At 43.8% G+C, this 26,679-nt stretch overlaps 1 long non-coding RNA gene across 1 annotated transcript; it reads left to right on the forward strand.

The window, feature by feature from the left end:
- The first annotated feature begins 325 nt into the window (after window positions 1-325).
- On the forward strand, window positions 326-6,220 carry LOC138368667 (uncharacterized). Its single transcript, XR_011229641.1, has 3 exons — window positions 326-650; window positions 4,086-4,121; window positions 5,165-6,220. It is a non-coding gene; the product is annotated as an uncharacterized lncRNA (long non-coding RNA).
- Window positions 6,221-26,679: the final 20,459 nt, after the last annotated feature.

The following is a 26,679-nucleotide window of genomic DNA, read 5'->3' on the forward strand; positions in this document are numbered from 1 at the left end:
AATCTACACAAAAACTTTCCTGGATGGTGAGAGGAACCTGGCAACTCATTTACTGGTGTGGGCGCTGGGTGACGCACAAACCAAACATGCCTCCAGTTTTTGCTTTAAAGTTTATTTATTATACACTCCATACCCATCTTGTTGGCGGTAGTAGCAAGGGGCACATATTGGGCTTATAGGGACTGAACGCTATAAAATCTATTTTATTTCTACTTACAGCACTAGGTACTAAATTATCATTCATCATTTTAACAGAAACTTGGCTAAGTAATGGCCACTGCCTTTTGAACGAAAGGCGGTGGAGTTTCTGATGGGGAAGGAAGAGACATTTGCGCATCGCATTCCGCAAGGCGCGGTGCGGCCAGCCTGGGTGGCATAAAAAGGGCGAGAACTCAGGTCTCGCTCTCACTCCCTCTCCCGACCCGGTCCACGAAGCGGCTCCACGCTCAGCACCACGCCTCATCAACACGTGGGCCAGTACCCTTACCGCTTCTCAGTTCTGCTTACTGTGTTCACGAGATTTCTCAAGCAAATGAACTCCATCCCCGCTACTATGGTCCCAGATCAGATGTTCTCTGATCCTTTGGGGCCTTCCACATCCCAGGCCGGTACCGCAGGGGCCCCCCCTGCCCTACCCAGCAAACCCTAAGGTAAGAGAGTTTCCTGTACATGTTAGTCAGGACTACCCCCAGTGCTGGAGTGTGTTTGCGCCGTCCCTCGCGGCCCGTTCGTGCCGCTTAGCTAGTTCCCTAGGGCCTTCCGCCTGCTTGCCTCCCTGGGGTTGCAGGCGCGCCTCCAGGTCGGGACTGGTGCGCTGGTTATCTGCGGCGACTTCATGTGGCCAGGTTTCGGTGGTCCTGTGCCCTGGGGCCCGGCCCTATTGCATGCTCGGTGGTCCACTCGTCCCAGGTGTGCCCTCCCCGGTTTGCTGTGCCCCTAGGCTTGCCCTAGGGGCCATGTTTCGCCCGCGCCTGGCCGTGCGTGCACGGCCAGGCTCCTTCTGTGGTCTGGCATCGCCCTCTGTGGCGACGCCACGCGGCGGTTTCCGGGGTTCTGAGCCCTGGGGCCCAGGCCTGGTAGGCGGCGCCCACGTGGCTTGGAGCTCGGTGAAGCACTCGCCCAGGGTTGCCCTTCGTTTCCTTCCCCGTCCCAGGCGTTTTTTTCCTGGAACCTGGTTTGTTGCGCCTTCTAGGCTTGGCCCTAGGGGCCAGGGTTCGTGATGCACTCGGCCGTGCGTGTCCGGCCAGGCTCCCTGCGAGCGTCCTGGCGTCACCCTGGTGGCGACGCCTCCTGGCCGGGTTTTTTAGTTGTCTTTGCCCCTAGGGCCCGACCCTAGGGGCCCATGCCAAGGTCGGCATCACCCACGTGGCACGGCGCTCCGAGGAGCGTTTGCCTTGGGCTGTGTTCGCTTCCTTCCTGTCCTTCTCCCTTCTCGCCCTCGGGCAGGAGACGCCCTTGTGGCGGCGGTGCCCCGGTGGGTAGGCCCAACACTTTCTTGTTAATGGCTGCCTTGCGCCAGCCGGTGTCGTCCGGCATGTTCCTCTTCAGACGTTGTCTGGATGGTGATGCCCTGCTTGTTCGTCCCAGTTGTTTGTCCGTCCGGTGTTGCTCGTTTTGTCCGTAACTAGGCGTTTTGTCTGGCTGGTGTAGATCAGCCTGTTCGTCCTAGACGTTTGTCTGGCTGGTGTAGCACAGCCTGTTTGTCCCTGTAGTTTGTCTGGCTGGTGTAACCCAGCCTGTTCGTCCTAGACGTTTGTCAGGCTGGTGTAGCCCAGCCTGTTTGTACTAGACGTTTGTCTGGCTGGTGTTGCCCAGCCTGTTCGTCCCTAGACGTTGTCTGGCTGGTGCACAGCCTGTTCGTACCTAGACGTTTGTCTGGCTGGTGTAGCCCAGCCTGTTCGTACCTAGACGTTTGTCTGGCTGGTGTAGCCCAGCCTGTTCGTACCTAGACGTTTGTCTGGCTGGTGTAGCCCAGCCTGTTCGTCCCTAGTCGGTTGGCCGTTTGGTGTAGCCCAGATTGTTCGTCCCAGTTGTTGTCTGGCTGGTGTAGGCCAGCTTGTTCGCCCCAGACGTTTGTCTGGCTGGTGTAGCCCAGCTCGTTCGTCCCAGACGTTTGTCTGGCTGGTGTAGCCCAGCTCGTTCGCCCCAGACGTTTGTCTGGCTGGTGTAGCCCAGCTCGTTCGTCCCAGACGTTTGTCTGGCTGGTGTAGCCCAGCTCGTTCGTCCCAGACGTTTGTCTGGCTGGTGTAGCCCAGCTCGTTCGTCCCAGACGTTTGTCTGGCTGGTGTAACCCAGCCTGTTCGTCCTAGACGTTTGTCAGGCTGGTGTAGCCCAGCCTGTTTGTACTAGACGTTTGTCTGGCTGGTGTTGCCCAGCCTGTTCGTACCTAGACGTTGTCTGGCTGGTGCACAGCCTGTTCGTACCTAGACGTTTGTCTGGCTGGTGTAGCCCAGCCTGTTCGTACCTAGACGTTTGTCTGGCTGGTGTAGCCCAGCCTGTTCGTCCCTAGTCGGTTGGCCGTTTGGTGTAGCCCAGATTGTTCGTCCCAGTTGTTGTCTGGCTGGTGTAGGCCAGCTTGTTCGCCCCAGACGTTTGTCTGGCTGGTGTAGCCCAGCTCGTTCGTCCCAGACGTTTGTCTGGCTGGTGTAGCCTAGCTCGTTCGCCCCAGACGTTTGTCTGGCTGGTGTAGCCCAGCTCGTTCGTCCCAGACGTTTGTCTGGCTGGTGTAGCCCAGCTCGTTCGTCCCAGACGTTTGTCTGGCTGGTATAGCACAGCTCGTTCGCCCAGACGGTTGTCTGGCTGGTGTAGCCCAGCTCGTTCGCCCCAGACGTTTGTCTGGCTGGAGTAGCCCAGCTCGTTCGTCCCAGACGTTTGTCTGACTGGTGTAGCCCAGCTCGTTCGTCCCAGACGTTTGTCTGGCTGGTTTAGCCTAGCTTGTTCATCCCAGTCGTTTGTCTGGCTGTTGAAGCCAGTTAGTTCGTCCCAGTTGTTTGTCTGGCTGTTGAAGCCAGTTAGTTCGTCCCAGTCGTTTGTCTGGCTGGTGAAGCCCAGCGTGTTCGTCCCAGTTGTTTGTCTGGTCGGTGTAGCTCAGCTTGTTTGTCCCAGACGTTCGTCTGGCTGATGTAGCCTCGCTTGTTGGCCCTAGTCGTTTGTCTGGCTGGTGTAGCCCAGCTTGTTCGTCTCAGCTGTTTGTCTGGCTGGCGCAGCCCTGCTTGTTCGTCACAGACGTTTTGTCTGGCCGGTGGTTGCCCGGCTTGTTCGTACACAGACGTTTAGTCTGGCCGGTGTAGCCCGTTCTGTTCGTACCCAGTCGTCTGGGATGGCCGGTGTTTCCCGGCTTGTTCGTACCCAGTCGTCTGGGATGGCCGGTGTATCCCGGCTTGTTCGTACCCAGTCGTTTGGGCTGGCCGGTGTATCCCGGTTTGTTCGTCCCCAGATGTTTGCTGGCCCGGTGTCCCACGTTGTTCGCCCCAGCAGTTTGGCCTGACCGGCGTAGACCGGCCCGTTTGTTCCCTGACGTCTCGTCCACTCGGCGTAGCCGCCTGTTGTTCCTGCACGTACACGTTTTCTCCTGTTTCCCTGTCCTGTCCTACTCCAGCGCAGGCGCATGCCGTCGGGTGGTCTGACCGCTTGGGTGGGCTCTGTTATGTTACTATCTTTTATTTAAGTTTCTAAATTAAGTTATTGCATTGTTCAGCTTACAGTTATGCCTTGTATTTACTTACTATTCCTCTTGCAGCGTTAATGCAGTGTCCATTGCTGTGGGATACTCAACTAATTTTGTTCTCTTTTGAGAATATTATTGCTTTAGGCTAGCCATTCTCCCTTGATTAGTACCGTTTTAATAACCATTCCATCCCTTGAACATTACAGTTTTCGCTATCCAAACCATACCATGCACATTACTGTTTAACCTACCATCCTATCCCTTGATTAATCCCGCTTTAAGCTACCAAATCTCCCAATGATTACCACTTTCTTTTATTTGTTCAGCTTATATGCAAGTACATTATATTACGGTCTTATTCTATTATTAGAATATAATATTCCCCTCCCGTTCTCACTGTTCTGTTCTACTCCTCCAGGGTAGGCACATGCCGTAGAGAGGTCTGTCGGCTTGGGTGAGTTACGCCATGTTATCATTTATTTAAGTTTCCCTAAATTAATTTATTACTTTGTTCAGCTTTCAGTTATGCCTTGTATTTACTTACTAATCCTGTTGCAGCGTTAAAGCAGTGTCCATTGCTGTGGGATACGCAAATAATTTTGTTTTCACTTTTGAGACTATTATTGTTTTAATGTAGACCAACTATTCCATGAATTAGTACTGTTTAATTAACCAATCTATCCCATGAACATTACAGTTTTAAACTATCCAAACTATACCATGCATATATTACTGCGTAACCTAACTCCTATACCTTGTATAGTCCTGCTTTAATCTACCCAAATTATCCATGATTATCACTGTTTACTCTTTATTTGTTCAGCTTAAACACAAGTATATTATATCTTTTATTTGTTCAGTTTAAATACAAGTATATTATAATATGGTCTTAAGCTATTTACTTGTTCAGTTTCAGTTTGTCTTGTATTTACTCCGCTATTTATTCTCTGTTTTCTAGCACTGCTTAAGCCTCATGCCTCCCTTGCTGTTTTGGCCTCGCTATGTTATTTATTGGTTATTTAAGTTTCTAAAATTAATTTGTTACATAGTCCAGCTTCAGTTATGCCCGGTATTTACTTAATAACACTGTTGCAGTGTTATTAAGCAGTGTCCTTTTCTAGTGGGATACACAAATAATTTTGCTTTTCACTTTTGAGATTATTATTGTTCAATTCTTCCAAACTATACCACGAATAATACTGTCTTAATATAAACAAACTATACAATGAATGATACGGTCTTATTATAACCAAACTATACCATGAATAATACTGTTCAATCTATACATGAATATTACTCTCTTAATCTATTTTAACCGCTCAGCTTTTATTACGATAGCTTTAGCTATGTCCGGCATCCTCATTCACTATGGACACTTAACTTTACCTTTGCTTTTGTCTACTTGTGTATGTGACGGTTGCCGGTGCGGCAGCTGGGTCTCCCTGCCTGTCTATTTCCCGTTAGACCTGCCGATGCTTACTTTTTCATTTTCCGCAGTGGCGAGAAGCCGGATCACGCAGCAACTGCAACACGGAAGAGGGTCGGGCGGCGTCGTGCGAGGACAACAGCGCAGTGGTGTGAGGACGCAGCCGGCCTGGGCCAGGACGAAACCCGCCCGCTTCGCCTCCCCCTCCTCGGGCGGCTCTGATGTGGACGGCGACCACACTTCCCAGAGGCCCCCTGCTGGCAAAGCGGCGGGTGGCACAGCGTCGCAGCCTCCACCTCTTTCGGCCGACGATTGGACGACGCTGCAGGCGCCCATCGCGCAGGCTCGGGTGCCCTCTCATGTCACAAGCCTTCTGGGCATGGGGACCACCGAGGTCGACCCTGCCGCGGCTGCTACAGCCGCCCTGCCCCCCACCTTCACCGACCGTCGCCCACGGGCCAGAGCCAGGGGGCATAAGGCGAGGCGACGTGCGAGCTCCTCCATTCTGTCCTCCTTCCTTCCTAGTTCGGTAGCGTAGTTGCTCTGCCACCCTGAGGTTTCCCTCGCGGCCAGCGGGCACTCGCCCTTCGGGGGGGGGGGGGGGGGGGTCCGGCCTGCTGGCCTGCGGGGTGGGGGTGCAGCGCCCGTCCCCAAGTGTTCCGCTGTCCGCAGCTACTACTTTGACTTTACAGCCATTCTACTAGTAAGCCCTACCTTATGTCAGGTAATTCCTTCTTCCTTGGCGGCTCGGCCTCTGGCCTGGGGTTATTTTCTTCTCCAAATACATATCAGGCTTTCCCAGTCACTATGTATTTTTCCGCCGCCTGATTATTCTCCAGCTAGGGTTTCCCTTATGTTATGTTGTTCACTTTGGTGTCCTGTTATACTTAGAATTAGATTTGTTCCATTCGCCTCGCTGCTAATTCTAGACAATAGGACATTAGGTTTCTGCAGAGTTTGTTACTAGGCTATAAGATTACGTTATTTTACTACGGGTGTACAATTTTAAGATGTTTCGTGTACTTTGAGTTAGCCACGGCTATGTTATACATTTGTTAAGACCTACTTAGAAGCCTGTTTTACTTCTGCAGAATTATTTATCCTGTAATAAATTTTACGCCCCCATGTGTTGGTGTCTTCCTTCCCATGATCAGAAAATGACTATACCCAACTCTACAATTTAGCTGGTTATAAAGCCATTCATAACTGCAGGCCTCATAAAAAAGGTGGTGGTACAGCAATATATTACAAAGATACCTTCATTTGCAATAGTGTTATTAGTGATAGAGATGACTATTGTGAATATATCTTTGCCAAGTTCTCCAGTAAATCCCTTAAATCCTCCCTGATAATCGGTGCCATCTATAGATTTCCTAATACCAACATAGCTTTATTCTCTGACAATGTAAGGAATCTTATCATAAATAACAATCTCAACAAAAATCACATCATTCTGGGAGGTGATTTCAATATTGACCTGGGTCTTCAAAACAACCCTCAAGTTGACTATTTCCGTAACAGCATGCACTCCTGTATGCTAATCCCCACAATCACCAAGCCCACCCGAGTCACTCAAACATCTGCCACTACCCTGGATCACCTATGGACTAATATAACAGCTTCCCTTACATCTGGGGTAATTTATGACAGAACAACTGACCACTATCCTACTTTCCTCATAGCAAACATTGACACATCACCACCAGAAACCATGAAACTTTCATTCAGGCTACATAGTGAATCAGCTTTAGGCAATCTCTCTAATGCACTTCACAATACTAACTGGGAATCTGAATTTAATAATTCTCAGGATATAAACTCATCAACTAACCTCTTTCTCTCCAAAACTCTAAGCCTCTACAATAATCACTGTCCCCTCCTTACCAAACAAGTAACTGATAAAAGAAAAAATAACCCGTGGCTCACAAGTGGCATAATTAAATCAATCAACAAAAAACATGAATACGAAAAGAAATTTAGGAGTGGCCTAGTTTCAAAGGAAGTAGTTAAAAGGTACTCATCAGTGCTTACCAGTATCATAAGAAAAGCAAAACTTTCATATTATGAGACTAGATTCAAAGAAGCAAAAGGCAACATGAAAAGTACATGGAATACCATCTCTAATATCCTGGGAACTAAACAACATTCCCACAACCAGATAACACTCTCTAAGGATGGCCTTACACCGTCATCTGACTTAGAAATGGCGAATGAATTTAATAGCTTCTTTTCATCGATTGGTGCTAACCTTGCAAGTAAAATCCCACAGACTCAGACACATATCAACACATATCTCTCAGGCAGCTATCCAAACTCTCTTCTCCTCTCACCAGTCAGCCCGACAGATGTTGTGTCCATCATACACTCACTAAAAACAAAGCTGGGAACATCAGTGAAATCCCATCCATTGTATACAAGAGCGCCTCCCATGCCCTTGCACCACCTATAGCTCTGCTGTTCAACAAATCCCTTGAGTGTCATACCTTCCCTGATATCCTTAAAAAAGCAAGAGTAACGCCAGTTCATAAAGGAGGTAATCCGGCAGACATAAACAACTATAGACGAATATCGAACCTACCCATACTATCAAAAATATTTGAAAAAATTATCTACAAACAGCTCTACTCCTATCTCGTAAAATTCGACATTCTTAGCCCCTGTCAGTTTGGCTTCCGCTCTCAAAAGAGTACCAACGATGCAATTATTAGTCTCCTTGATATAATTTACTCAGCCCTTGACAAAAATGAGTTTCCAATTGGACTCTTCATTGACCTGAGAAAGGCCTTTGATACTGTTAATCACGATTACCTCTTATGTAAACTCCATCATTATGGAATCCGAGGCCATGCACTGGACAATATCCAATCCTATCTTAGTGATAGACACCAATGTGTAGCCATCAATAATATAATCTCTCCCATTCTACCAATAACCGTTGGAGTGCCACAGGGCAGCATCTTGGGACCTCTTCTATTTCTTATATACATCAATGATCTGCCTAATGTCTCTAACATTCTGAAACCTATTTTGTTTGCTGATGATACTACCCTCATTTACTCCAACCCCAACCCACATACACTAAATGATGTTGTTAATAATGAACTAAAAAAAGTCCACTTATGGATGTCAACCAACAAACTAACACTTAACATAGAAAAGACCTACCACATCCTATTTGGAAGCAAATCTACAAATGCAATTCAGCTTCAGATTGACAATGTAAACATTAGCAATAAAAATGATGGAAAGTTTCTTGGCATATTCCTAGACAAGAGACTCAACTTCAGTACCCACATACAACACATAACTAAGAAAGTCTCTAAAACAGTTGGTATACTCTCCAAAATCAGATATTATGTTCCTAACTCTGCTCTCATCTCTCTATATTATGCACTAATCTATCCCTATCTCAACTATGGTATCTGTGCATGGGGTTCAACCACTGCAAACCACCTCCAGTCCATCATCACCCAGCAAAAATCTGCTATCAGAATAATATCAAACTCTGCTTTCAGACAACACACAGCCCCCTTGTTTAACTCCCTAAACATGCTAAACATAATCTCACTCCATAAATTCTCTTGTGTCAACTACATTTACAAAACCCTGTTCTTAAATGCAAATCCTTGTCTGAAACTCTTCCTGGACAGATGTAATAGGACCCATTATCACCACACCAGAAATAAATATCTCTTCGATATCCCCAGAGTTAAACTTAATTTGTGTAAACACTCTATGCAAATAAAGGGACCCAGTTTATGGAACTCACTCCCTACTGAATTGAAAAGCTGTCCAACTTTTGCATCATTCAAAATCAATACTAAAAAGTACCTAATTTCATCTTCATAGTTTTTCTCTTTTTGCCTTAAAATTGCACTGTACCTATTGCTACCCAATCTCCCAACCTTTTTGTTCCCATTTGAACATCTTTACCATTGAGATCATTGCCGTTTTCTTATATGTGGTGCCAATCTGTTGTATGGTGTTTATAAATCTTGTTTATCTGTATCTTTTGCTACCCAGTCTCCCAATCTTTATGTACCCATTCTGAACATCTTTACCATTGTGATCATTGCTGTCTTATAATAATAATAATAATAATTTTTATTTAGGTAAGGTACATACATAAAGAGATTTTACAAAGTTTGTTGGCTTTATAGATAGAGCTAGTACATACAATGCCTAAAGCCACTATTACGCAAAGCGTTTCGGGCAGGAAAAAACACTAATGACTAAAGCTTAAAACTAATGGGTAAAAAGAATATAATGTGTTGAGTACAAATAAAAATAGAGGTAAAAGAGGGGGGAACATTGTTGAAAAAGCAGCACAAATACAATTACAAATTATTACAGAAAATTACATTCAAACAGCGTTGATTTGAAAAAAAAAACATACATGGGTTGACAACAGAGGGGTAAGGTAGGTTACAGGGAATTTATTAGGTAGTGTTTAGTTTTTAACTTAAACTGGTTGAGAGAGGTACAGTCTTTAACATGGTTGGGAAGGTCATTCCACATTCTGGGCCCCTTGATTTGTAGAGCATTTCTGGTTTGATTAAGTCGTACTCTAGGAATATCAAAACTGTATTTATTTCTGGTGTGGTGCTCATGGGTTCTGTTACAACCTTCTATGAAGCTTTTGAGATCAGGATTGGCATTATAGTTTAGCGTTTTATATATGTATAATACACATGAGAGAATGTGCAGTGACTTAATGTCTAACATATTCAGAGATTTGAGTAGGGGTACCGAGTGATGTCTGGGGCCAGAATTGGATGTTGTCCTAATAGCAGCTTTGTGTTGAGTAATTAGAGGACGTAAGTGATTTTGGGTAGTAGAGCCCCAAGCACAAATACCATAGTTGAGATATGGATAGATAAGGGAGTAATAGAGAGTCACCAGGGCAGGGCGTGGTACATAATATCTGATCTTAGAAAGAATGCCCACAGTTTTTGAAACTTTTTTTGATATGTTTAGAATGTGTCCCTGGAAATTCAGCTTGTGGTCAATGAGAATGCCAAGGAATTTGCCATCTAATTTGTTACAAATTTGGGTATTGTTTATTTTGAGATTTATTTGATTAGAGGATTTATTGCCAAACAGAATATAGAAAGTTTTGTCAATGTTAAGGGTGAGTTTGTTGGATGTTAGCCACAGATGGACTTTATTTAGCTCAGTATTTACTGTGGCATTTAGAGCAAGGGGATCAGGACTGGAGTAAATGAAGGTTGTGTCGTCAGCAAATAGAATTGGTTTGAGGTGTTGGGAGGCATTTGGAAGGTCATTAATGTAGATGAGAAAGAGGAGAGGGCCAAGTATGCTGCCCTGGGGAACACCAATGTTGATGGGTAGGGTGGGAGAAATTGTATTATTCACAGAAACACATTGGAGCCTGTCAGTAAGGTAGGATTTGAGGTATTGTAGGGAGTGTCCTCTGACACCATAATGATGTAATTTAAGAAGAAGGTTTTGGTGGTTGACAGTATCGAAAGCTTTACGCAGGTCTACAAATAACCCAACAGGGAACTCATTTTTATCAAGAGCTGTATGAATCGAGTTAAGCATACTAATAAGTGCATCGTTAGTGCTTTTTTTGGGCCTGAAGCCATATTGGCAAGGGCTAAGTATATTGAGTTTGGCTAGATATGAGTAAAGCTGCTTATAGATTAGTTTTTCAAAAATTTTTGACAAGTTTGGCAGGATTGATATAGGTCTGTAGTTGTTAACATCTGTAAGATCACCACATTTGTGGACAGGCGTTACTCTCGCTTTTTTTAGAATATCTGGAAAGGTTTGGAGTTCAAGTGACTTGTTGAAGAGCAAAGCAATAGCAGGGGCTAAAGATCTGGAGGCTTTTTTGTAGATTAAAGTTGGTATCTCCTCAAGGGCACCAGACTTGGTTTTAAGGGAAAGGATTATCTCATTGACGTCAGTGGAATTAATAGGCTTTAGGTACAGAGACTGTGGATAGTTACCTGTAAGATAGTCCTTAATGTCAGTACTGGAAGATGGAATATCATTAGCAAGGGATGAACCAATGGAAGAGAAGAACCTATTGAACTCAATAGCAGAATCAGAGGCTGAAAGCTGACCATCGTTATTAGACAGGAGAGTCGGTTTGTTATTTAAAGACTTCTTTGATCCCAATATTTGTGAAATTGTTCTCCAAGTTTGTTTAATGTTGCTCTTTATTTGGGTAAATTTATCTTCGTAGTATTTAGTTTTGGCTCGTCTAATTATCTTAGATAGCAATAATGGGGATCAGGACTGGAGTATCTAAAAAATCAGGATCAGGACTGGAGTATCTAAAAAATGGAGTATCTTCCAGATATTCTAAAAAAACTCCTTTATTGTCAACCCATGTCTGTTATTTTATTTTATTATTATTATATTTTTTTTTAATCAACACTGTTTGTCAACCTATTGTATTTGTGCTGCTTTTTCAGTCATGTTCCCCCTTTTTTTATCTTTATTTGTATTTGTTTTCAACACTTTTTATTCTTTATGCTCAATTAGTATTAAGTTCTAGATATTAATGTTTTTCTTGCCCGAAACGCATTGCGTAATAGTGGCTTTAGGCATTGTATGTACTAGCTCTATCTATATATCAATCCATTAATGTAACATCACTTGTATGTATGTACCTTACCTGAATAAACATATTTATTTATTTATTTATTTAATGAGTAATTCTTTGAGAATTCTTTGGAGACAATTCCTAACCTATACTTCTTCTCAAGGTCATGTTTTTTATTAATAGATTTAAGTATTCCCTTTGTAAGCCAGGGATTGTTAAGCCTTTTGGTTGTGACTTGTTTTGTAAGCATAGGACAGTGGGTATTATAAAGGCTAAGAGTTTTTTGAAGAAAAGATTGAACTGCTAGGTTGATGTCCTCTATGTTACCTAACTCGGACTCCCAGTTGACATTATCAGTAGCAGTTATAAAATTGTCTATAGCAGTTTCATTGTGTAGTCTAAAACATATCTCTCTTGACTCAAGAGGTGGTTTGCTAATGTTAGTTAAGAGAAATGTGGGGTAATGGTCTGTAGTGCTATCGGTGATTATACCTGAAGTAAGCGGAGAGGTTATGTTTGTCCAGATGTGATCTAGAGTCGTGGCAGTGCTATCAGTGATTCTAGTAGGTCTAGTGATTAAGGGTATGAGGAAGCAGGAATTCATACAGTTGAGGAAGCTAACAGCAGTAGGGTGTTCTGGCTCGCAGAGGTCAATATTAAAGTCCCCTGCGATAATTAGGTGGTTTTTGTTCAGTCTGTTATCAAGTATTAGATTTCTAAGGTTTGAGTTGAATTCGGACACATGAGTGTTAGGAATTCTATAAACTGCACCCACAGACAGGACAGACTCGGCACCCTTGATTCTGAAGCTGGCGAAGATATACTCCCCATAGCAGTCTCTAGTTCTAATTTCTTTTAAGCATGTTAGTTCTTGGTGGTAGTAAAGAGCAGTGCCACCACCTCTCTGAAGTTGACGACAGTTGTGAATTGCTGAGTAGTTAGGCATGTTAAAGAGTTGAGTAGTATCCTCTTTCAACCACGTTTCAGTAAGTATAATAAAAGAGAATTTGTTGTCAATAGCTTCAATCAAGGCACTAACATCATCGAAGTGTTTACCTAGGGATCTAACGTTCAAATTGATTACAGAGATATTGTGATTATGAGTTAATACATTGTTTACATCATGTGCTGCAAAATATCTGCAATTTAGATAATTAAAGTGATTATTGTCATAGATAGTGGATAAGAGGTTAAGTTCTGGGTCTATACTTGACTGCATAAAAAATGTGCTGTCAATCTGCTGTATGGTGTCTATTAATCTTGTTTAAATTACTAATCAAGCTGTCAATGTAATCAATCAGAGCTTAATATAACAATGTGCTTTAATATACTTACTTATCTCTCTCATCTCATTTTTCTCTTGTAATGTATCTTTCATTTATCAATTCTGATTGAAATTACCTACTTAAAATTATCTGCTAGATTAAGGACCTGCCCGAAACGCTGTGCGTACTAGTGGCTTTACAAGAATGTAATTACTGTACTATCCAATGTATTCTCACAAACCCAATGTACCTTCTTGTATATATATAAATAAATAAATAAATAAATAAATAAATAAATAAATAAATAAATAAATGAACTAAAAAAAAGTCCACTTATGGATGTCAACCAACAAACTAACACTTAACATAGAAAAGACCTACTACATCCTATTTGGAAGCAAATCTACAAATGCAATTCAGCTTCAGATAGACAATGTAAACATTAGCAATAAAAATGATGGAAAGTTTCTTGGCCTATTCCTAGACAAGAGACTCAACTTCAGTACCCACATACAACATATAACTAAGAAAGTCTATAAAACAGTTGGTATTCTCTCCAAAATCAGATAATATGTACCTAACTCTGCTCTCATCTCTCTATATTATGCACTAATCTATCCCTATCTCAACTATGGTATCTGTGCATGGGGTTCAACCACTGCAAACCACCCTCACTCGCTGGCCAGGCCTTGGACTGAGAGGATGTGCGCGCCTCCTCTCCCTCTTTGGGTCAAGTCCCTCGTCCCCAACCTTGTGCTGTGATAGCCAGGGCGGTATCGTCACAATACTACTGTGCTGCTGAGTGTTTCAACACTGTTGCATAAGTCACTAGTATCAAGGGAAGCCTAGAGTGAACTAGTGAGTGGCGCCTGAAGTCGAAGGCTGGCCAGCCTGCCCCCTCCGCTCCCTTAGGGGCAGCCTACCAAACATTAGTTTGATGCAGCATTGCTGGTGCTAATAACACAGCATCACCTGTACAGTGTACCTGGGACTCACTGTAAGACTCTTAGCAAGAACCACAGGGCATCTACAGCGTCAGGCAACAAACAGCAAGGAGAGTTGTGGGATCGTAATCTGACCCTCACGGACCTCTGACCCTTGCGGTTAGAGCGCTGACCCAACGGTCCCCCCTATCCCTTCCCTGGCGGGAGGTTGACAGCCGCCAACACTACAATGATGCCAGCTTTGTACAGAGCAACTGTACATTCCTAGTTATAAGACTTATCTTCCCCACTTTCTCTTATTCTTCTCATTTCGCCATTTCAACAGGTCAAGCTGGAACGGTCCAGTGGCCCATGCGGTTACCTGTAAAATCTGGGGGGCCACTTGACTTGGGCATCTGTTCACCCTTGTAGCAGGGTTAGGCTGTCTTAGGGGACCTTCTGTCCACACATAGGAGAATAAGTCACTTAGGGCTACCCTCTGGGAGTCCCAACCAACCAAGTGGAATATCCAAGTCGTCTGAGCACTCTCCAACCCACTGAGAGTGCTCTACCCCTCAGAGCAGGTTTATGACTGTTGGCGCTGATGACTGGTAGGGCATGCTGCTTGCCCTGCCATTTGTCATGTTATTCATCAGCACATGGTTATAAATGGTATTAACCAGGTATCGGACGAGGTTAGAGCAACAATTAATGCCGCCTGAAGAAGCAGGTATGGAGGAGGTAGCTGCTGGACCCTCACGGCTCTCCCCTATCGTGACCAGTGACACTGTCACCCCACCACCCAATGATGGGTTTGTGGAGGTGGTAAGTAAGAGCCAGAGAAGGAAACAAGGGAAACAGAAGCCTGGTGAACAACAGGGTGGAAGGCGTCCGATAGCACCAAGGAGCGAGTACACACGTCTGACCTTCCCTAAAGGCCCGAGTGTGGCTGACAGGATTGTGTGGAGTAAGAAACTGAGCGAGGTGTACCCACCTGGCTCTGCATGCGTGCTACGTCCACATGTCAACTCCCCATATGTGTATGTTTCAAGAGAGAAGCAGCAGGTTATGGAGGCTCTTCTACAAGGGAAAATAGGTGATGTAAAGCTCTCCCCTCTAGATAATCCAACACGGAACAAGAAGATGGATGAATACCTAGTCTACAGGTACAGTCACAGGTATCCACTAGAGTGGGCCTATGAATTAGACGGGGTACACAGAGCACGAAGATTGACCATGAATGGTAAGCCTACTGATCAAATAGTCATAGTCTGGAAAAAGCCTGATCCGCCACCTGACCAGCATTGGTTCGGTGGGTTGTATGCGCGCCCCAGCACGTTCAGGGTGTGGGAGCCGAACCCTGTGGAGTGCTACGAGTGCTGTGGCAGTGGCCACATAGCTAAGTACTGCCGGTGCCCCACACCCAAGTGTGCTCTCTGTTCCGGTCCTCATCCACTGAAGGACTGTCAGTATAAGAAGACCAGAGACCAAAGAAAGCAGGAACAGGAGCAACAGAACACTGCAACAGAAGCAGGGCAACATCCTGAATCTGTGGCTCCGTCTAAACCGCCGCTGAAGTGTTTCAGATGTGGTATGGAGGGAGTCACCATCTGGCACTCAGATTGTACCAAACGGCCAGCTTCCCTTGGCACAAGGAGGCAAGTGCCCGAGACACAACAAGTGCCTACTGATGCCGGCTCTAGTACTGTTGACCCATCCCATAGTGGTGACAGTACCAGCAACGCCCCTGACAACACACAACAGCCTGATACAACACTCACTATCCTACAATGGAACTGCAATGGCGTTCGCAATAGAATTAATGACATCATACAATACGCTCGTGAACACCAAACTGACGTCATAGGGCTACAGGAGACAATGGTAGGTGATGACTTCAACCCAAGGTTCAGCGGTTATCGCAAGTTCTCCCTGCCCTCTGGGGAAAGAAAACGGGGTCTCATCACTTTTGTAAATAACAACATTCCCGCACAGATTATTGATGACCTGCACATGGGGGATGAGTTTGAATCACTGGGAGTAACCCTTTACTTAAACAATAATGCCCTACATATAATCAACCTATATGTGCCACAGAGTAAACTTGACCTTGACACACTGCCTGAGTTTGTTAATGAAGAACCTACCCTGCTGGTCGGTGACCTGAATGCCAGACACCCACACTTTGGTGCCAACTGTCATCAGCCCAATGTCAATGGACGGAAACTGTCACTCTTTGTCAGGGGAAGTGAAAACCTTAGGGTCCTGGGTGATGAACAGCCAACTCACCTCAGAGGAGGAAGATTAGACTATGCTCTCCTGTTGAATGCACAGGACACGGATGCCAGTACACACATTGTGCACAGTTTATGTAGTGACCATTGGGCACTGATTACCACCGTCGACATGAGCAAGAGAAGGAAAGAGACAAATAAAAGAAAAAGGTTATCACTCGGACCAGATATGAGGCCGCACTTCATAAACAGGATGAGTGACTGGTTCACGGAATACCAAATCCCAGAAGACATTAACACATTTGTTGATGACCTTAATCACCAAATTGAGAGCTGTCTAAGAGTTCCGCGCCGTACGCCTGGGCGAAGTAACCCTCAGTGGAAGAAAATAAAATGGTATGAGAATGATTACATAAAGATGCTTAACGCAAATGTGCGAGACATGAGTAGAGAGTACCGGAGACATCCCACTGAAAGTAACCAAGAGTTGTTTAAAACTGTGTGTCAAGTAGCCAGGGAAGAGAAGATTAAAGAGCGGGAAAGACAATGGCTTGAGTTCACTAGCTCTATTGGACGGGAAACATCTGCAAGACAAGTGTGGGCAAAAATTCAGATAGCTAAGGGGGGCAGAGCCCGGCCTGCGGCTCACAAAGACCCCCAGGGTAAGGCTGAGGAACTAATTCACAAGTGGAGTGATGCAGCATCCTCCTCCTCCCTCCCTGCAGAAATCAGAAGGGAACAGCTCCTGCGACATGATGACAGAAGAATTAGGATAACAAGAGCACTGTCTAGTGATGACGAATATGGGGAACCAATCACAGCCCAAGAAGTAAGGGGCGCTATGAAAAAGGGTAAAAGTACAGCACCTGGTGAAGATGGCGTCACCTACGACATACTCAATGCACTGTGTGAAGTGTCTGGGAATCCACTACTCCACCTGTTTAACAAGTCATTCCTAAGTGGAGTGTTGCCCACACAATGGAAACACGGCAATAATTATTCCCATACCGAAGCCTAATGACCCTGGCAATTACAGACCTATCAGCCTCGTGTCATGCACTTGCAAGATGCTTGAAAGGATCATCCTAAACCGACTGTTGCACAAAATAGGCAGGTTAGGGGAGGGGGTCAATGGATTTGTTAAAGGACAGAGCACAGCAAATTGTATAGTTAATTACTTGGCTAATGACACGGCTAGGTACTCTGTATTTGTTGACATCAAAGGAGCCTTCGACAAAGCACAGGGGATTGCGATCCTGGGCGAGCTTGCATGCATGGGTGTCAAGGGGAGACTCATGAAATGGGTTGAAGACTACCTCACAGGAAGGAAAGCCAAGGTTTGCTTCAATGGAGCAGTCTCCAGAACAATGAATATGGAACTCGGGACCCCCCAAGGCGGAGTCTTAAGCCCTACACTATTCAATGTACTTATGAACGCCATTGCAAATATTGATTTTCCGGAAGGAACACAACAAGTGGGATATGCAGATGATGTCCTAATACAAGCTCCCACCTTGGGAAAAATTGAACAGTCCATTGAACTCCTCGGAAGGAAATGTATTGAGCTCGGTTTCACTCTCTCCACAAACAAGATGAAGGCATACTCCCATCACAAGCGGAGAGCAAATGAAGAACTGCAAATTAATGGTGTAACACTTGAATGGGTTGACCACTATCGGTACCTTGGCGTCACTGTCGGCTCTAACAAGGGAAAGAAAGAGGAGCTCAACCAACTCATAGGAACATGCAAAAGTCGACTCAGGGCACTGAAAGCTATGACCTGGAATGGACATGGAGCCTCTATTGCCGTGCTCAAAATGATGTACACAGCCTATGTGCGCTCCGTCATAGACTATGCCGCACCAGTACTGTGCACCTACTCCCAAAGCGATATGAAAAGGCTTGAAAGCATTCAAAATGAAGCCATGACAATTGTTACGACCCTGGGTTCTCCAGTGGAAACCAGAGGTCAAAATTGAGCTATTAAACTTTCTGGTAGTACAGTTGGGCATCTAGAATGTCAATTGTTTGTATCTTCCCTGCCAGACGTAAGACTATTATTGTTTCTCAAAGAGCATTTAAAGACTGAGCTGGGGGTTGATTATTAAATAATAACATAGGCACCAACTTTGCTTACTAATACTTTCTAATCATTCATAAAGTAACAATACGTTTCATAGGGGAAGATCTTTAATGTGCTTAGCTGCACGATCAATTAGGCTCCTCCCGGCACCACAACATGAGGGAGGCAGCTGGTGGCTAGCTCGGGCTTCTCTTGGCTGGTGGCGTGAGGTTAAGACCTACTCTGTGGCTGTATCCCTACTCTCCTTCCTTCTCCTCTTACTTATTTCCCTTACCTGAAGTTCCTGTATCCTTAAGCTAAGTACAGGGCATTAGTGAGTGTGCCTACTCTGGTAGTAACGATAACGATTGGGGAGACCTGGGGATAGTATTTTGCCAGTGTTTGGGTACCCCTAAGTGTTGTGTTTTGTATTAGGGTCCCACGTGGTTTCACTACCCTAAGCTGCATCCAGCTTCAGTGCTTATCCAGTAGTACTTTACCCTAGCTTGTTATTAGTGTAAACCTTGTATCCTGCCTACGTGGACCAAGGCTTTTAACGTAAGATAGTGTGGTAAAGTTATTATTATTATTGTTATTGGTGTGAGTGTATATGGGGGGTTGTTAACGGGTTAATAAATAAGTACATGAATTACAGAGTATCTCTTCTTCCAAGGTGGGAGCGCAGTGATCAACCCTTAGACGAACATATTTGGTCTTGTAGCAAGTTATTACTACTGTGGATAGTTTATTTTGGGGGCCGGGCCTTTTAGCTCTCCCATATTTGATACTCCTGTCTTCTAACTACCTATACCCCTTAATAGTACCAGTACCCCATAGAAGCCCCACTCATATCATTTGTAACAACAATCATTCTTGGAGTTCCAAGAACTGCCAAAACGTCTAATCTACGAGAGGAGTTGTCCCTTCCCAGTGTTAAAAGCAGAATTCAGGAGCTGAATGCTAAGCTTGCAATTAGGATAGCCAGAGATCCCCATTACAATGATATTGCCAAGAAAAAACTGAGCTCTGAGCTTTCAGGGGGAAACAGGAGAAGCAAAAAATGGCATCACAGAGCAGTCTGCTACCTTGAAGAGCTTCACCTGCTTGAGCAAGCCCGTGAGCTCCTGCCTGTAGAGAGGTTACCTCCCTGGGAGGATGACTCATGCAAGATCATCATCAATGAAAAGACAATGAAAAAATCCAACATGATACCACAAGAAATGAGGCACAAGTATCTCGAGGAAATTTATAAAGAAGCCGGAGATGAACTAGATCAAATCTACACTGACGGGTCATCTAATCCTATCAATGGCAGGGCTGGTGCAGCATACACGGTAATCAAGGATAATACCTTCCAACGCAGAAATGAAGAAAAAGCACGTATTGAGAACTATGCCTCTTCAACGCAAGCAGAGCTAACTGCCATTGTTATGGCGTTAAGGTTTCTTGAACGGAACACTAATGGTGCAGTGATTTGCACCGATTCAAAAGCAGCACTGCAAAGCCTAAGTAAAAATCAGGCAGAAAATCTTGCAATAGTCGCTGAAATCAAGAGAGCTGTGAGAGTACTTACCAATCAGGGAAGAGTCATCAAGTTTCTGTGGATCCCCTCCCATGTTGGAATATGTGGAAATGAACGAGAAGATGTGCTGGCTGCTGAAGGCGCTGAAGGAGACCATATTGAATACTTCATACCCAAGACTCAACTACAAATTAGAGGTATTATCAGGCAACATCACCGTGACAAGGTAACTGAGGAAAGGAGGATAGAAGCACAAACCAGTAAATCTGTACGATGGTACAACATGGTTGCAGCTGGCAATCCCAATCATTATGGCCGAAGAGGAGGACGACGAGGGAGAGAATCAGTAATAGCGAGAATCCGTCTTGGATACAAATATCCATGGAGATTTGGAATGGAAACAACAGTTGATCAGCGAAGTTGCAGAATCTGTGGTGAGAGTGATGGACACCGCCTTGACCACTATCTACATGAATGTGAACACCTGAGAGACATTAGGAATAACTGTAGAATAATAAACCCCACATTGTTTGAGTTAGGAAAACACTATTTGTCAAATATTGATACTGTTCTTAAAAGATTTCCCCATTTTGCACCCTCAAGATAACGTAAGCTTTTAAGGGTTGATAAATGTTAATCTTCTTGTTTGAGGAGCTGTTCACTTGAGACAGTTAAGCAAGTCCCAGCTGTGTCTGGGTACAAGTGACAGGATGAACAACCCAGCGGGTTTTCTTCCTATTGGGGAGTGTTGTACATTCTGCTATGGCGGTATGTTCACTCACAAGATGAGTGGCGCTGCCCAATAAACTCGCCCCTCGGGGCAAAATTTAAAAAAAATAAAATTTAACAGTTAAAGAACAGTTGGCAACCTTGCAAGCACAGGTAGCAGAACTGACTTAAATTATACAGGCTCTACGTCAGGCTCCTCCACAAGAGATACAGCAGCATCCATGCAGCTGTGTCACAGCCGTGGCACGCGCTGGTAAAGGTTCCTGTGGTGGTGGTGACGGCGGCGGCGGCAGCAGCAGCAGCAGCGGCGGCAGCAGCAGCAGCAGCGGCGGCGGCAGCAGCAGCAGCGGCGGCGGCAGCAGCAGCAGCAGCAGCAGCAGCGGCGGCGGCGGCGGCGGCAGCAGCAGCAGCAGCAGCGGCGGCGGCGGCGGCGGCGGCGGCGGCGGCGGCAGCAGCAGCAGCAGCAGCAGCAGCGGCGGCGGCGGCGGCGGCAGCAGCAGCGGCAGCGGCGACAGCAGCGGCGACAACAGAGGCGGTGGCAGCGACGTCGTCAGTCAACTCAGGGATGACAGCAGTGATAGTGACACAGAAACATTAACTGGAAAAGGAAGTCGACCTGCATCAACATATTTTAAAATGATTCATGACCTTAAGGAACGCGCTCAAGCCAAGTACGAGAATGAAAAAGATAATATTCTGCGTGACAGTAATTATGCCATGCGACTTACAGAGAGCATTCACTCGCGGACCATGCCGAGTTGCTCAGTGATCAAGAATCTGATGATGTTACCAGATGTTCCTGACGACACCAAACGCCAGGTTGGTGTGGCTCTTTACGTCGTAGAGTCACTTATTGACACATTGTGTAAATGGGACGAGGACAACAATGGGACCACCAGTCCCAGGGAGGAACAACACCAAGACGATGGCTGCTGTTGACACAAGAACCATTAGGTTTCTCAGTTGGAACATTCGTAGCATCAACAAAAGACTGAATGACCTAATTGCATATGTTACCAGTAACAACATAGATATAATTGCTTTACAAGAGCCCTACACGTCCAACATGATAAACAAAACCCCACCAAAAATCAGAGGGTATGCATCCTATAATAACAGTAACGCCACAGGACTATTAACTTACGTCAGAAGTGATTTACCGCACATTCTTGTGAGCACGTCACACAATGTACACACACAGTACCATCACTTTCATGTATAAACTACAGCAGGCCACTTTTCATTCCTCAACGTATATGCCAGAAGCCAGAAACTCAATGTAACATTGTTCCCAGATCTAGACAATCATGGGACAATATACATGGGAGATTTTAATGCTAGACATATTACGCTGGGAGACAGTACTAACAACGATAATAGATGCAAATTTATCAAATATGTTTATGACAACAGATTAACCGTGTATACTACGGATACCCAAACTCATTTATTGGGAGGCAGACTTGATTATGTAATGGGTAGAAACCTTGTGCAAGATAGGATGGAATGTTCGTTGGTAAATCACTTGGTTAGTGATCACTATGCAGTTTCTGCTTCCTATGAGGTACAGTGTGATGTACCTAATAGACATCAGAGACGGAAAATGAATATTCCATATGGCTTGCATGACCACTTTATTAATTGTATATCAAAATGGTATCAAGATTACAGAATAACGAATGTAGAAGCCTTCTCCAGAGATCTCGTTGATACGATTACTACCTACTATGACACATGGGTGTGTTGGGGAACAGGTCGTAAGCCTAGCAGAAGTGGGCAACACCTACCACCACCCAAGTGGGTCCTTGACCCCGTATTTGTTAAAGAACATGAACGAGTAAAGCAACTTGGAGATGCGTACAAACGAACCAAAGCACAAGGTGACTTGCATGCATTTCTAGTTGCAAATAGAGAGGTGAGAGACATGAGCAACGTTATACGTAATAAACATTGGGAAGAGTTCCTACAAAGTATAAATGAGCAAACAACACTTGTTGAAGTTTGGGAAAAGATACGTAAAATCTCTAGAAGCAGCCCAACCAAACCGCTGCACCACAGCCCACTAGAACAAGCAAACATCCTCCTTGATCAATGGGCAATAACATCGAGCTACGACTCACTCCCAATTAACATACAGCACAATCTTGATGACACACGCCCCAACAGACAACGAACCATCAATCTTGCCTGTACAGCTATCGACGTGTCGGACCTTAATGATGTAACTGAATGGGAGTTAAATCATGCACTAACGATGGGAAAATCAACTGCTCCTGGAGAGGATGGTATTACTTACAGTCTACTGAGATTAGTCTCACACGTACCAGGTAATCCACTATTAGTGTTGTACAGAATGAGTTTACGTGAAGGAGTATTACCTGATGCTTGGACAAAGAGTGTCATTGTTCCCATCCCCAAACCACACTCAGATAATTATAGACCCATATCTTTAACATCGTGTGTTTGTAAAGTGCTTGAACGTATTGTTTTAAACCAACTCATGTATCGTATACAGGGGCACCTGTCACCCCAACTGTTTGGATTTATGCCTGGGCTCAGTACACAACACTGTTTTGCTGAGTACTTCGCACATATTGAAGCTTCCCCTCAAACAGTCTTCATCGACCTAGCAGCAGCTTTTGATACAGCAAACAGAGAAATCATACTGGAACAGCTTGCCGAGCTGGGAATACAAGGAAAATTACTGAAATGGATAAGGGGCTATTTGTCTAATCGAACAGCATATGTTTTGTTTAATGGTGTTAAAAGCACAGAGAGCAAACACTTTGAACTGGGAACTCCACAAGGAGGGGTCCTCAGTCCCTTGTTGTTCAACGTTCTGATGCATAAACTTATTAAAGATCTTCCAACTAATAATGAAGACACTGTCATTTGTTATGCTGATGATATATGTTTACAGGCTGCCACCGAGCCTAGAATGCAAGTTCTGCTCGACGCTTTTGCTACTAGAGCTGAGGAATGTGGCCTCCTTATCTCTGTACAGAAAACTCGTGCCCTCATTCCATGTGGTATTCCACCACCCAATTATCATATAGATGGGCGAGCACTTGAGAACTGCGAGTCTTACAGATACCTTGGTGTCCCCTTTAACGACCCTGGGTACCTTTCTTCTCTCAAGAGGAGACTTTGGGAGAGATTAAAGCCCTTGCGGGTCCTTGTTGGTGTCAATCATGGGCTTAACGTGAGACTTGCTAGAATGTTTTATGTATCATTTGTACTCTCTGTGATTGACTACAATGCTCTACATCTCACACTGTATACTGACAAAGAGCTGAAATCTCTTGAAACCTTGCAAAATGAAGCTATGCGTCTCATCCTTGGGGCTCCAAAGTCCACGAGAATAGTTAACATGAGAGCAGAGTTAAAATTACCTACCATAAGTGAGAGAATCTTGTCTATTAGCACAGTTTTCGGCGTGAAGGCATTGAGTAGATCTAGACAACACATGAAGTTTCAAGCTAAACTTCCTAATATGCTACACTTACCTGAGGTCTATAGAAGAAGAACGAAATCTGATTATGTATATTGGTTCTACAAGGTAGCCAACTCCATCAAAATATTAAATATGTACCCAACTCGACTAATGATTAATCAGCCAATTACTCCATGGGATAACTGGGATCTATCAGTTGATTTTGTAAATGCGTCCAAGAAAGATAGTGTGCACACTACATTATTAAAACAGTTAACACTGAAAAGCATCACCGAAAGTACTCAGAGTATGGGTAACGATGTTTATCAGTGCTATACCGACGGCTCTGTAGAAGAAGGTGGACGATGTACCGGATGTGCATGTAACATATTTGAACAATCTTCTCTCGTACATACAGCAATGAAGCGCGTCAATGACTGGGCAAGTACAACTCAAACCGAACTTGCAGGCATATACCTTGCCACTGAATTTTTAAAAGACAAAGGCAGTGGACTTATATACTGTGACTCGCAGAGTGCACTCCTGGCATTGAACGCACATAGTAGTGACACCCAGAAAATAGTCAGTGATATTCGAATGAATGTTTTAGCTGCCAAAGAAAACAGATTTGAGATTAAATTCCTATGGATACCATCACATGTTGGCATCTCAAGGCATGACACTGTTGATATGCTTGCTAAGTCAGCCTGCAGAAAACCAGTGGTAGAAATTGATATGGGTGTTTCATTAGCAGTGACAAAGAGAATACTTAAACAAATATCTAATGAAAATCTCACCGACCTAACAAATTCTCAAAGACCTGAAAGTTGTAGCATTAAATATTATGATAGATATCGTGAGGAGACATTCACATATGGGACTAATAGAACAAGAACCCGGCAATGTGATGTTATAGTGGCTAGAATACGCCTGGGATATCGACGTATCTGGCAGGTTTCTCAAAACCCAAATGTCGAGTACACAATGTGTCAACTTTGTGAAAGAGAAAACATGCACTCTCTTGAACATTATATTGTAGAATGTCCCATACTGACTGACTTTCGCCCTCCTGGGCTAAGGTATGCTGAACTCTGTAGTTACTATATGAGTACTGGAACACTTGATGATATATTGGACTTGTATCCAAAATTGACCATGTAATATATCAATCATGCAATGTATATATATGATGGAACTATATAACCTGAGCTTGTAAAAGCACCTTCATCACCTTCAGTGATTAAGTGCTTAATTGTACACTAGTTTCTTTATCAGCTACCTCACCCTGTCAGAGTAAATGAGACAAATGTATGTGAATGCATGTGTGTGTGTATATATGTATGTGTATGTGTGTGTGTGTATGTATATGTATGGGTATAAAGCATATATGGAAGCTGATCAGAATTACATTTCACCTTTGTGAATGTACATTAATGACACTATGTAAAAGACACATCTAACACTTTATGTAGGGCATACGTAAATCTGTGTATCTATGTATCTATGTAGGTTAGCTTAGCATTTTAAAAGCACCGAATCACCTTCTGTGGTTGAGTGTTCAATAAACCCTTGAACTGTATGTTTAACACTTCTCTAACCCTGTCCATGGATAACAGAAGAAAATGTATATATGCTGGTTAGCATTGTAAATGTGTGGCCACGTCTGTGGTAGAAAAAAAAAAAACTGCAAACCACCTCAAGTCCATCATCACCCATCAAAAATCTGCTATCAGAATAATATCAAATTCTGCTTTCAGACAACACACAGCCCCCTTGTTTAACTCCCTAAACATGCTAAACATAATCTCACTCCATAAATTCTCTTGTGTCAACTACATTTACAAAACCCTGTTCTTAAATGCAAATCCTTGTCTGAAACTCTTCCTGGACAGATGTAATAGGACCCATTATCACCACACCAGAAATAAATATCTCTTTGATATCCCCAGAGTTAAACTTAATCTGTGTAAACACTCTATGCAAATAAAGGGACCCAGTTTATGGAACTCACTCCTTACTGAATTGAAAAGCTGTCCAACTTTTACATCATTCAACATCAATACTAAAAAGTACCTAATTTCATCTTCATAGTTTTTCACTTTTTGCCTTAAAATTGCACTGTATCTATTGCTACCCAGTCTTCCAATCTTTATGTACCCAATCTGAACATGTTTACCATTGTGATCATTGCTGTCTTATATGTGCTGCCAATCTGCTGTATGGTGTTTATAAATCTTGTTTATCTGTATCTTTTGCTACCCAGTCTCCCAATCTTTATGTACCCAATCTGAACATCTTTACCATTGTAATCATTGCTGTCTTATATGTGCTGTCAATCTGCTTTATGGTGTCTATTAATCTTGTTTTAAATTACTAATCAAGCTGTCAATGTAATCAATCAGAGCTTTAATATAACAATGTGCTTTAATATACTTACTAAGCTCTCTCATCTCATTTTTCTCTTGCAATGTATCTTTATCATTTATCAATTCTGATAGAAATTACCTACTTAAAATTATCTGCTAGATTAAGGACCTGCCCGAAACGCTGTGCGTACTAGTGGCTTTACAAGAATGTAAATACTGTACTATCCAATGTATTCTCACAAACCCAGTGTACCTTCTTGTATATATATAAATAAAAAATAAATAAATAATAAAATTTACATATACAAGTTGCAGTCTTGTTAAGATAGTTACAAAATATAATGAATATCGTTTCTGCGGATTGGAAGAAAACGCTCACAGAGTGGGACTTAATTTATTTTTATAATAATAAATAATAATTAATTATTTATTAAATACAAATAATTAATTAATAATCATAAGTGATTAAGTAATT

This window comes from Procambarus clarkii, chromosome 25 (genome assembly GCF_040958095.1).
Source record: "Procambarus clarkii isolate CNS0578487 chromosome 25, FALCON_Pclarkii_2.0, whole genome shotgun sequence".
Lineage (NCBI taxonomy): Eukaryota > Metazoa > Arthropoda > Malacostraca > Decapoda > Cambaridae > Procambarus > Procambarus clarkii.